We start from the raw sequence: 9,584 nt of genomic DNA, 5'->3' as shown, positions 1-9,584 counted from the left end.
AGCACCGCTTCGTGCCATGAACCGGTGCTAAAGGTTGGCGCCACGAACCCTCTAGCACAGGTTCGTGGCACGAACCGGTGCTAAAGTGCTTCCTATATTTTCCCGGATTCAACTAATAAGCAGCGCCCTCTTGCGAGAGAAAATCGCCCATCATATCTATAGAATAAGACCCCCAATCCTGCGGTGCCACCCACCAGAAACTAGGGTACCCTTTAGCACCGGTTCGTGCCACGAACCTGTGCTAGAGGGTTCGCGGCTGACGCCAACCCTTTAGCACCGGTTCATGGCACGAAGCGGTGCTAAAGGTCCCGCATGAACCGGTGCTAAAACTCTGGCCTCTCGAACCAGTGCTAATGCATCCTTTAGTCTGGATTTGTAGCCCTTCTTTTTCTACTAGTGTAAATAGAAATGATAAAATGATGTTTTCCATTCTCTAAAGCTAGATAAAACTGTTAAAAACACATAAGCAACCCAGGTATGCTCATAGGTAACACAAGAAAACACATTATTTCATTTTTAAAAAATAGTGTGAAAACACACGACATGTACAACTAGAGGCCGAAGCAAACAACAAGCGCGCGCGGCAACAACTAATGTAGACCATCGATTATGGAATATGCTTTAAGCTGATAGATCTCTTTATCTCTGCCCCTCGCACGATGATGTAATAATCATCGTGCTACTGCTGGGAGCAGATGCCTTGGTCGGGTCTTATTCGTATCCCGCGGAAGTGCGATGGTGCCCATGAGTTGATAGGAGCGTGTGCGTGAAGCCTTGCAATCGTAACATCCGCCCGGTTGAGTTTAGCGCCCTCTCGTGGGGTTAACTTGTCTGAGTTCAATACACAACCATGAGTCCATGACGGTAATTAGATCACGTTACATACTTTGGCTTATAAAGAAGCGGTAGGCAAGAGCCCTTTGGTTCTCATGCTCGAGTCTGATGTGTTGGCAAGTAGCAAGTGTCACCCTGTCACGTTGTCACACTGTGTAAAGGCTACAAGCGCTCAACCATGACACCATCTCTACTACTTATAAAAAGATTAAACGTAATTTCTATTCTCCCCGGTCTCGTCCGTTTCGTCGTCCTACCAAAACTATTTTTTCCATCCATCCTCCCACGCGCTGGTTTTCCATCCCAGCCGGTTAAGCAAATCACTCTTTCCATAGAAAGTCAATCAAATCACTCTTCCCATGGAAAGTAAATCAAATCAATCCGGTGGAGCAGGGGCGCGCGAGCGAAGCTAGGGCCGGCGGCCGCGCGAGGGAGCCGAGGACAGGGGCGCACGAGGGAGCGGGGTGTGGGGTCGCGCGAGCAAAGTGGATCCGGCAGCCGCGCGAGGGAGCCGGTGGGGCAGGGGCGCGCGAGCGAAGCTGGCACCATCGTCGGAGGGATCGTCGCGACCATGCTCAGGGGGCGCCGCCACCAGCTCCACCTCCGGAGCCGCTGTGCTCGTCGTCGGAGGGGCCGCCTGGAAGACGCACTAGAGGCGACGCGACCACGGCCCGGGGGAGACGCGACCATGGGCAGGGGCGCCTCGACCAGCTCCATCTCCGGCCGCCGGCCACCTCTCTGCTCGTCGTTGTAGGGGCCGCCGCGAGCAGCTGCATCTCCGGCTGCCGTCGCAGGGGCCGCCCCGACCACTCTGGCCACCGTTGCAGGGGCTGTCGTCGCAGGGGCCGCCGCGGCCATTCCTCGCACTTGTCATCGCTGCAACGACGGAGGGGCCGCGCAGGAGATCACCGTGATACAGCTGCAACTCCGGCCTGCGACAAGATCGATCAGTTCTCTAAGCAAACATCAATCAGGTCACAATCTCCTTGAAACTGAACTAGCAAGCTTATAAAAGTGTAAAACAATATGTAGAAGTTTCAGGTCGCTGAATTGCGGCTAACACATGTGTTGTAAACATCGGTAGCTGACATGTAACTGTAAACAATCTGTACAAGTTAGTTCAGTTTTGGATATCCGAAAGTTACATGTTTAGGTCACAATGTCATGGCACTAACAAAAGACACACTAAAATATCAAAGTCACTACCATGAACATGGACATGTACAGTGTATAGCACCAGGCAATGATTTGGTTTATATCACAAATTAACATTACCTACATAGAATTTCAAATCTATTCTACACAGCACTAGATGAATCTGTGTTAAATTCAGTTGATTTTAACCTGTGTTGCTTGTAAAGCATAGAAAGGCACCATTACAGTGCCCTGAATTAGCAGAAGTCACATACTCATGTGAAGCATATCAGTAGTTTGCACTCTTAAAAAATAATGGAGAGAAAATCATGCAGTAGTTAATCAATTGGCTGAGATTACAGGTCACTGAAGAAGAAGAAGCAGTTCTGCCGAAAACAGTAAGAGCAAACTCCACGGTGACTCAGATTTAGATCATTGTACATCTCAGAGCATTTTATCAAACATGTTAATAGTACAGGTTACTGCAAAATCTCCACAGTATGTTTTCCATGCTGTATTTTTTCATAACAATTTGTGTAGAGCAAATAGTTGTTGGGATGTAAAATGAAATTGACTTGCTTAGTTTTTACTGGCCTGCAGATATCAGCTGCCTCCTCAACAAACTCCACTATGATGTTCCCAGACCTCAACAGCACCCCACTTGACCTCAACAACACTCCACTTGAGGAAGTTGATGTCTACATGCCTGATGTACGTCAAGTAGAGGAGGAGATGTTGGATCAACAGGAAGGAATTACGTATGACGTTCTTCTGATTGCTTTAGCCGATTGTCTGGAACATGCTCTATTGGTAATATCCCCCTTCCTTGTCCTGATTGACATCTAGTTGGTCTGTGAAGGATTAGGAATTGGATTCGTGGTACTTAAATATGAGACTCACGACTTGACTTTATATACTCTGGGATCATTAATGGTTTATTTGACGGGATTGTTCAATTTTTGTGCGAGAAGCATCAAATCAGAAATAAGTATCATCGAAGTTACAAAGTTATGTGATGGTTTGTGCTTTGAACTGTCATCTAAATCATGGTTCCATTATGTGATCATTGCTAAGAAACGCCACACAACTGCGCATTTGCGGTCGGTGTTCTTCGAGTCCCTCGACCTAGATCATGCCTTCGAGTCCATCGGCGCCAACATTGTCGAGTGGTGGACGCCCATGTTCAACTGCCACGTTGACGCTATGCACCGCTCCACCGCCTTACTCGCCGCAGGGGAGCTCTGCGAGGTCCAGATGAATATGGAGTCGCTTCGCTCCGGTCCTGCCCACAACATCTTACTCCTGGACAACTTCGTCCATGGCCAGTCCGGTGCGGGCAACAACTGGGTCAAGGGACACTATGCCGAGTACGGCAAGCTCATTGACTCTGTCCTCGACATGGTATTATGAAAGCACAAGGAGACCAAGAACTCGGACTGCCTCCAAGGTATTAAACACGTTGTCCTGTTCCTTTGTACTCTAAATAGTTATGCACCTGTATGCCTCGGTTTAGAACTACAAAAGGTGAAATCAATTGATATTAGTACACAAGGATATATTAAAGAAAATACTAATTTTCAGTAATAAGTTAGGTATTGACACATTAAGTAGGACCTCTGGAGACCAATTTCACATAGTTTCTTTATGTCCCCTGATTGTACATGAGCATAGTTTATCGTGTGGTGCTCGATTGTTGCCTGTTAGCATCTATGGACAGTTAGATGTCTGAACCGGTATAGTACAGTTCTGGATATTTTTTTCAGTATTTGAACTCAAGTGCTCGAGCTTCTAGAAATTATTTAACTCAAGCTAGCAAATTATTCATAGCGGCAAATGGCGGAGTGCAGCTTTAGTCCAACTTGTTTAGTCGTGTAATTTGCTAGGTATAAGTAGTAACTATTCAGATCTTTGAGGTCCCAAATGATGTTGCTAATGCACGTGCAAGTTCGTTCAGTTAATTATAGCTTTATCTGATGACTATGAGCATGAACTCATGATGTTGCTTTTCTTTACTATTGAGCACTAACAGGGAGGGTCCATCGTCAGCGTTGGCCGTGCGGCGGCAGAAAGTACAAGGCAAGGTCGCTTGAAGAGAGTGGAGGAAGAGAATGTGGATGCGGAGTAAGTGCATTAGCTAGCTTTGGCATACTTCTTAACAATAAGAACGAACTATGCACTGCATTACCTTTGGCAAACTTCTCAGTTCTCACTTAACAAGAAGAATGAATTGTCGCACATTAAGTTGTTTACATATGCTCTTTTCTTTCAAAAACTTATGGAGAATCTACGGCCCTTTCCATTTCAGTGTTTTCTTTCTAAACTTGTTATCGATTTCTCTTGACTTTCTTGGTAACACGTAGAAGATCCATAAATATTATTTCAAAAATCACGAGACATGTATTTTTCCATAGAGTGACAATATTAATTTATTGCTAATTGATATAATTATTATGCTACTCGGAGATACTCTCTAGAAAATGGCTGACACCTGATAGTGAGGGGACATCCAACCTCTTGTATGTGACAATGGCACTGGAATGGTCAAGGTTAGAAATCTTTCTCGGAGCTGTTTCATAATTGTTTCCTGCATTTGTTAAGATATTATGTAGGCTGGTTTCACTGCTGAAAACCTCAGGCAAGTTACAATGAGAGGCTGCTCACCGCAGGTATCTTATTACTTCATGTTTTACTTTTTATGCATTACTTTGTGAGCAATTATGATAATGGAGGTGAATTTTTAGAAAAGAAAAAACAGCGAGGAAGCAGAAAATGGGTCATTGTTGTTGATTTGGTTGGGTTACAGCTTATGGCATCAGATTTTTTCGACCATGGACCATACTGGTTACTCATTGTTTGCTTTCATGTCAATCTCTCTCCCCCAAACTTCCAGCTAAAATAATGTTCTTCGTGTGCCGGTCAACATTAGAAGATGTTGATTTCAGCAACACGTTTTCATCACTTGCTTCATTTGTTTAGAATACTGATTTGCTTCTTGTTACTGTACTGATGTGATCAGTATATTTGCCATGTTTTTACCGCATCCTGGAATCCTCATAACAAAACCAAGAGATTTAGATCTCATTGTGCTACTTCGTAACCTATAGTTTTTTGTGTTTCTATAGTTTTGTACTTAACTATATTGTTGGACAGGCCGCTTATCCTGCATATGGATCTTTTGACTACATCCATCAAATGTCTCAATCCGCTCATCAAGTGGCAGCTTATGGTGCCTATCATTCTACATACACACCCTAGGTACCGAATCTTATGGTGCAGAAACTTCAACGTGGTAGATAGTGCAATTAGGCTTTATGAATAGAACATGCAAATATTTTCCCTGTGATTATAATGAACCTTAAGGTAATTAAGACATAACTGAGATCTCCCTTATTAAACTCAGTATACCAGCTTACTGGTGCATAACCTTAGTATACCATCGTTGATTTCCTTTATTCGTGTACTTTATTTTTTGGGTAATGTGTTCTCGGTGGTGCCAACTTGCAAGGAGCTAAAGCCTCACGAACTGAATGCTTTTGCTTGCTTTGCTCTAATCAGGTAGATGTGAAGTTTTGGAGGACTAGATCTAGAAATGAAGACAATCATTGTTCCACGGTGCCTATGGGTGCCGCTTTTCGAGGATGCACACATCGTTGAAAAATTGCAGTTTCACAAGAAAAATATTTCTACCCGTTGTACTGTGCACCACCGTAGCTACATGCAGATCCGCCGCGGATTGTTCCCATTTGTTGTTCTAAAAAAGTATTTCCATTTGTTAATATTTGTAGGGTTTTTACCTGTTAATATTTGAAAAGGAGTGTAGGGCGAAAACATGCATCTAGAGTAAGATGTGATTGGCCATTTGCCACGATGATTATAAATCCAGCTCGACATGTACGTGGGGTTTGTTTTTTTCTTAGGGGGTGCAACAAAGGATAAATTGTGCAGATGCTTGCATAGGGGTAGGGACCAAATGAATATGTACATGTTCATAGTTATGTTATGAAAGTAAACATATGTTATGCTCGATGCATTTGACAAAATGGAAGAATTAATGCACACATAATTTTATACTTCGGTGGTAAAACATAATTAGTTTGATATATGTATCCTGATTTGTGTGTTGCGTATGGATTGCACCTTATTTTAGCACTCACATATATGCAGAGCTAGAAAATTCTCGTTTGGGACTTTGGGTGCTTTTGAAGTACAACACTACCTTACATTTGGTACACACTAAGATTTTTCTTCACCGTGGGAATGAACTACATTTGCGACGCTACCAAGGTTTTAGTAACGAAAATCGCGCGCCTAAGGCTGGGACAAAATTGCGTACCTAGATTTGTCAGGCGCGGCCACCTCCGTCAAAGAGGGTAACAACACGGGCGGGGAGGTGGAGGAATTGCACAGTGAAGGGTGGCCGCGGGGGATGGCTGCCTTCCCCTTCTGCTTTGTAGCGGGACCTCCTGCCTTCGATTTCCGCAGCACCTAGGCAGCCGCCTTGGCGAGTTACTGTTTAAGTTGATGCATTATATTTGTTTATCTAAAAGAAAGAATTTTAAAAAAGTTAGCTTTCAATAACCAGTCACGGTGAATCTCAAAATTTTAATATTTCCCTAATTTTAAATTATAGAAAATAAAAAGTCGCGTGCTAAAAAAATCACCCGTAACAAAAATAAATCGTGCATTAGAAAAAAAAAGTTGTCCACCAATTGTTCATGGACATTAATTAAAAAATTCATTATTTTACAAAAATGTTCTATTTCCGAAAAAGGTTCACCAATTCCAAAACAAGATTCATGCATTTTGTGTATTGTGAAATAAAATTTGGGTACCCGTGGCAACGCACGGGCATTTGAACTAGTTTTCAATAGAAGTCTACCAAAAACTCAACAAGCTCATTAGACATTTAATTTTTATGTAATTCAATCACCAAAACCCACAACTTTCAGGTACCTGTTGTTGGCATGTCGATTGGCATCGCTGGCGGGTTAGTTGGTGTCGTTGGAAGGCGGGTTAGCGTTCTTCCACCACTTCTTCACATATGGGATCAAGATAACCCCATGTGAGCTCTCGGTAGTCACCACAGTGAATGTGCTATGAGCAGACTGGCCTCGAGAGTGTTAGATAGATGTGGACCTAGAGTCGGAGGACCGGCTACAGTCCATTCTTCTATTTATGTGTTGGTGATGAGGATGCGGACTTGGATCCGTTGAAACGCATCTGTCTTTGGAAGGTTTTTTTAGATCAATAATTAAAAGCCACCCAGGTTGTCATGGGAGTGTTGAAGATGTTGTGCCTGAGGTTCTCAAAATCTTCCCTTAGAACATGGGCACAGATGGAGCGCCTACGCCTGCCGTGAGTGTTATTGCGGTCGGCGTCGCGACCGTTTGCTTCTAGAGGTGGTTGTTCATGGATGCTTTCTTGTTTTTCTGTAGATGGTTGATGCTGGTTGCCAAAATTATTGGATGGGTCTTCAAGTCACTCAGCGCCGGCCTGCTTTTTTCGGTGTTGTCTTTCGCGATCCATGTTCTTGGTGTTGTGACGTTCTTCCTGGGACTTGGTTTGGCAATCCACGGTTGGATCGTCAGTGGAGACCATAAAAGCTTTGTGATCTGGTGCTGAGGAGCTACTATCATCATTATCTCTGTAAGGGTTTGTAATAATCAGGACGAACAAGGAACCTGGAACACACTGCAATCCAGAAAATAGGTGGGCTCGGGTAGGTCTTATAATTGGATTTGAAAGGAACTGCGGGAGTTTTGCTGAAATCATGGCAACCAAGTTCTTGAGGCCAAAGGGAACATGGGAAGGGCCTTGCCGCAACCTTGTTGGGAGTAGCACCACCTCGGAGAGTTTGATGAACTACGTGGTAGTATTGCTGATGTGATCTAGCCCCACAATTTGATCGGAGGATGTGGGTGGGCGGGTTGGAGTAGGATGTTGGGAATCCTTTAAGAGAGGGAGAGGCCACCGACCTGCTGAGTGATCAGAGTGATGATCCTCAAGTGGGGAACCTGCTCTACCGATGTAGATCCAACAGGCATCGAGCTAGCGATGGAGATCGAGTCGGCGACTAGAGCGGCACCGTTCGCCGCATGGTCTCGAAGTGGATCGGGGCCAGGTTGGTGATGAAATCCTTCATGCTCTAGGGGAACATGATGCCAAGGTCAGTTTCCATCGAGGTCACTGTGGATCACATGATCACCCCTATCTATTGTGCGAACTGTCATATTTAGAGGCCCGACAGTCTACCAAGAGGTTACCCAGGTGGTTGATTTGCAGGAGAGGACATTCTAGAGTCAAGAACTCGATAGCAATCACAAGAACACAAATAGGACATGGGGGTTTAGACAGATTCATGCCTCCAGGAAGTAATACCCTATATCCTTTTTTAGTGGATTGTATTGCGAAGAGTTGAGATCACGTGGGAGATCATGTGGGATTAGTTGCCCTCGGGGCCTACCCATGGGAGCCTTATATAGGCTTATGACCTAGGGTTACAAGTTGGTTTGCATCTAGTCCTAGTCGGTTACAATATGGAAAGTTATCTGAGTTTATAGATAGAATCCGGGATATCCCATTTGATTTGAATCAGCCAAACTTCTAACTAGCACACCTAGTATATTCACGTCCTTGACCCATGCACTCTAGTCGAGCAGGCCCACTTGTCAGGACTGGCTAATACCTAGTCAATAGGGACCCATGGGGTACCCATGTCCTTCTAACAGATAAAAGCTTATCTGATGGTCTGATTTCATAGGCATTGGAATTTGGAACATCCAATGTCGTTGCTCACACCATATAGCCATTGGATACCCCTGACGTCATTGCTCCAATGATTTCTCTGATTGTGATGTCAGATCATCAGATGTTGCCTCTTCACATGCCAAAACCTATCTCGAACTCTCTAAAGAAAATATTCTTCGTCCGATGGTGTCCCCACTCTGTAGTAGGATCATTTGATGCCTTCCTTGATTTCTTCCTCTCCTAGTCCTGCCTCTAGAATTGCTCTGACACATCTAGATTGCTACCTATCAGAACATTCGATTGTTCCCTTGATCTTGACCTTCATAAAGTGTACCAATGCATCCAACTCTTGTACCGACGCTTCATCACACGACCATCGGAACATCCGATGGTGTCGATCCTTTTTGTTTTCTTTGATATTGTCTGTTCTTTGATTGCCTTTGGTTGCTACCTTAGGACCTAGAAAACCTTAAATGTACATTTTTTACAATTTTTTGTTCCTAACGATTGTGTTGTCACATGCATCACCAAAATCATTAACAAATGGCTTGTCGAGTCCATATTCGCTACACCTCTCCCACGAGTGACATAGGTATGCCTAACTGGCATGTCGAATAAAGTACCCTAGATCTATAAGAAAGTATGAAGCCCATGGACTCGGAGCTTTGGAGGTCCAGAAGGCAAGCTTTTCGGGTTAGGAAAGTAGAGATGTAATAGGAAATTTGTATCAATATAGGAAAGGCCCAACACGGCTCAAATAGTTTGTAAATTGTATGACACGGAAAGCCTCATCTTCACCTCTTATATAAAGGAGAACTCGAGGGAGGAAGAGGGGACCGAAACTACTGTAACCCTAGCCATCATAATCT

At 44.1% G+C, this 9,584-nt stretch overlaps 1 long non-coding RNA gene across 3 annotated transcripts; it reads left to right on the top strand.

Annotated features, from left to right (window-relative positions):
• Positions 1-1,635: 1,635 nt before the first annotated feature.
• LOC124679310 lies at positions 1,636-5,872 on the top strand. Of its 3 annotated transcripts, XR_006994923.1 has the most exons (7): positions 1,636-2,466; positions 2,569-3,415; positions 3,998-4,089; positions 4,443-4,634; positions 4,710-4,831; positions 5,119-5,223; positions 5,524-5,872. It is a non-coding gene; the product is annotated as an uncharacterized LOC124679310 (long non-coding RNA). The 3 variants fall into 3 exon arrangements; XR_006994920.1 differs by having other exon boundaries at positions 1,636-3,415; XR_006994922.1 differs by having other exon boundaries at positions 1,636-3,415; positions 4,432-4,634.
• Positions 5,873-9,584: the final 3,712 nt, after the last annotated feature.

The sequence above is a fragment of the Lolium rigidum genome, chromosome 1, assembly GCF_022539505.1.
Source record: "Lolium rigidum isolate FL_2022 chromosome 1, APGP_CSIRO_Lrig_0.1, whole genome shotgun sequence".
NCBI lineage: Eukaryota > Viridiplantae > Streptophyta > Magnoliopsida > Poales > Poaceae > Lolium > Lolium rigidum.
The sequence above is the reverse complement of the archived record's forward strand: the minus strand, read 5'-3'. Positions and strand labels throughout refer to the sequence as shown.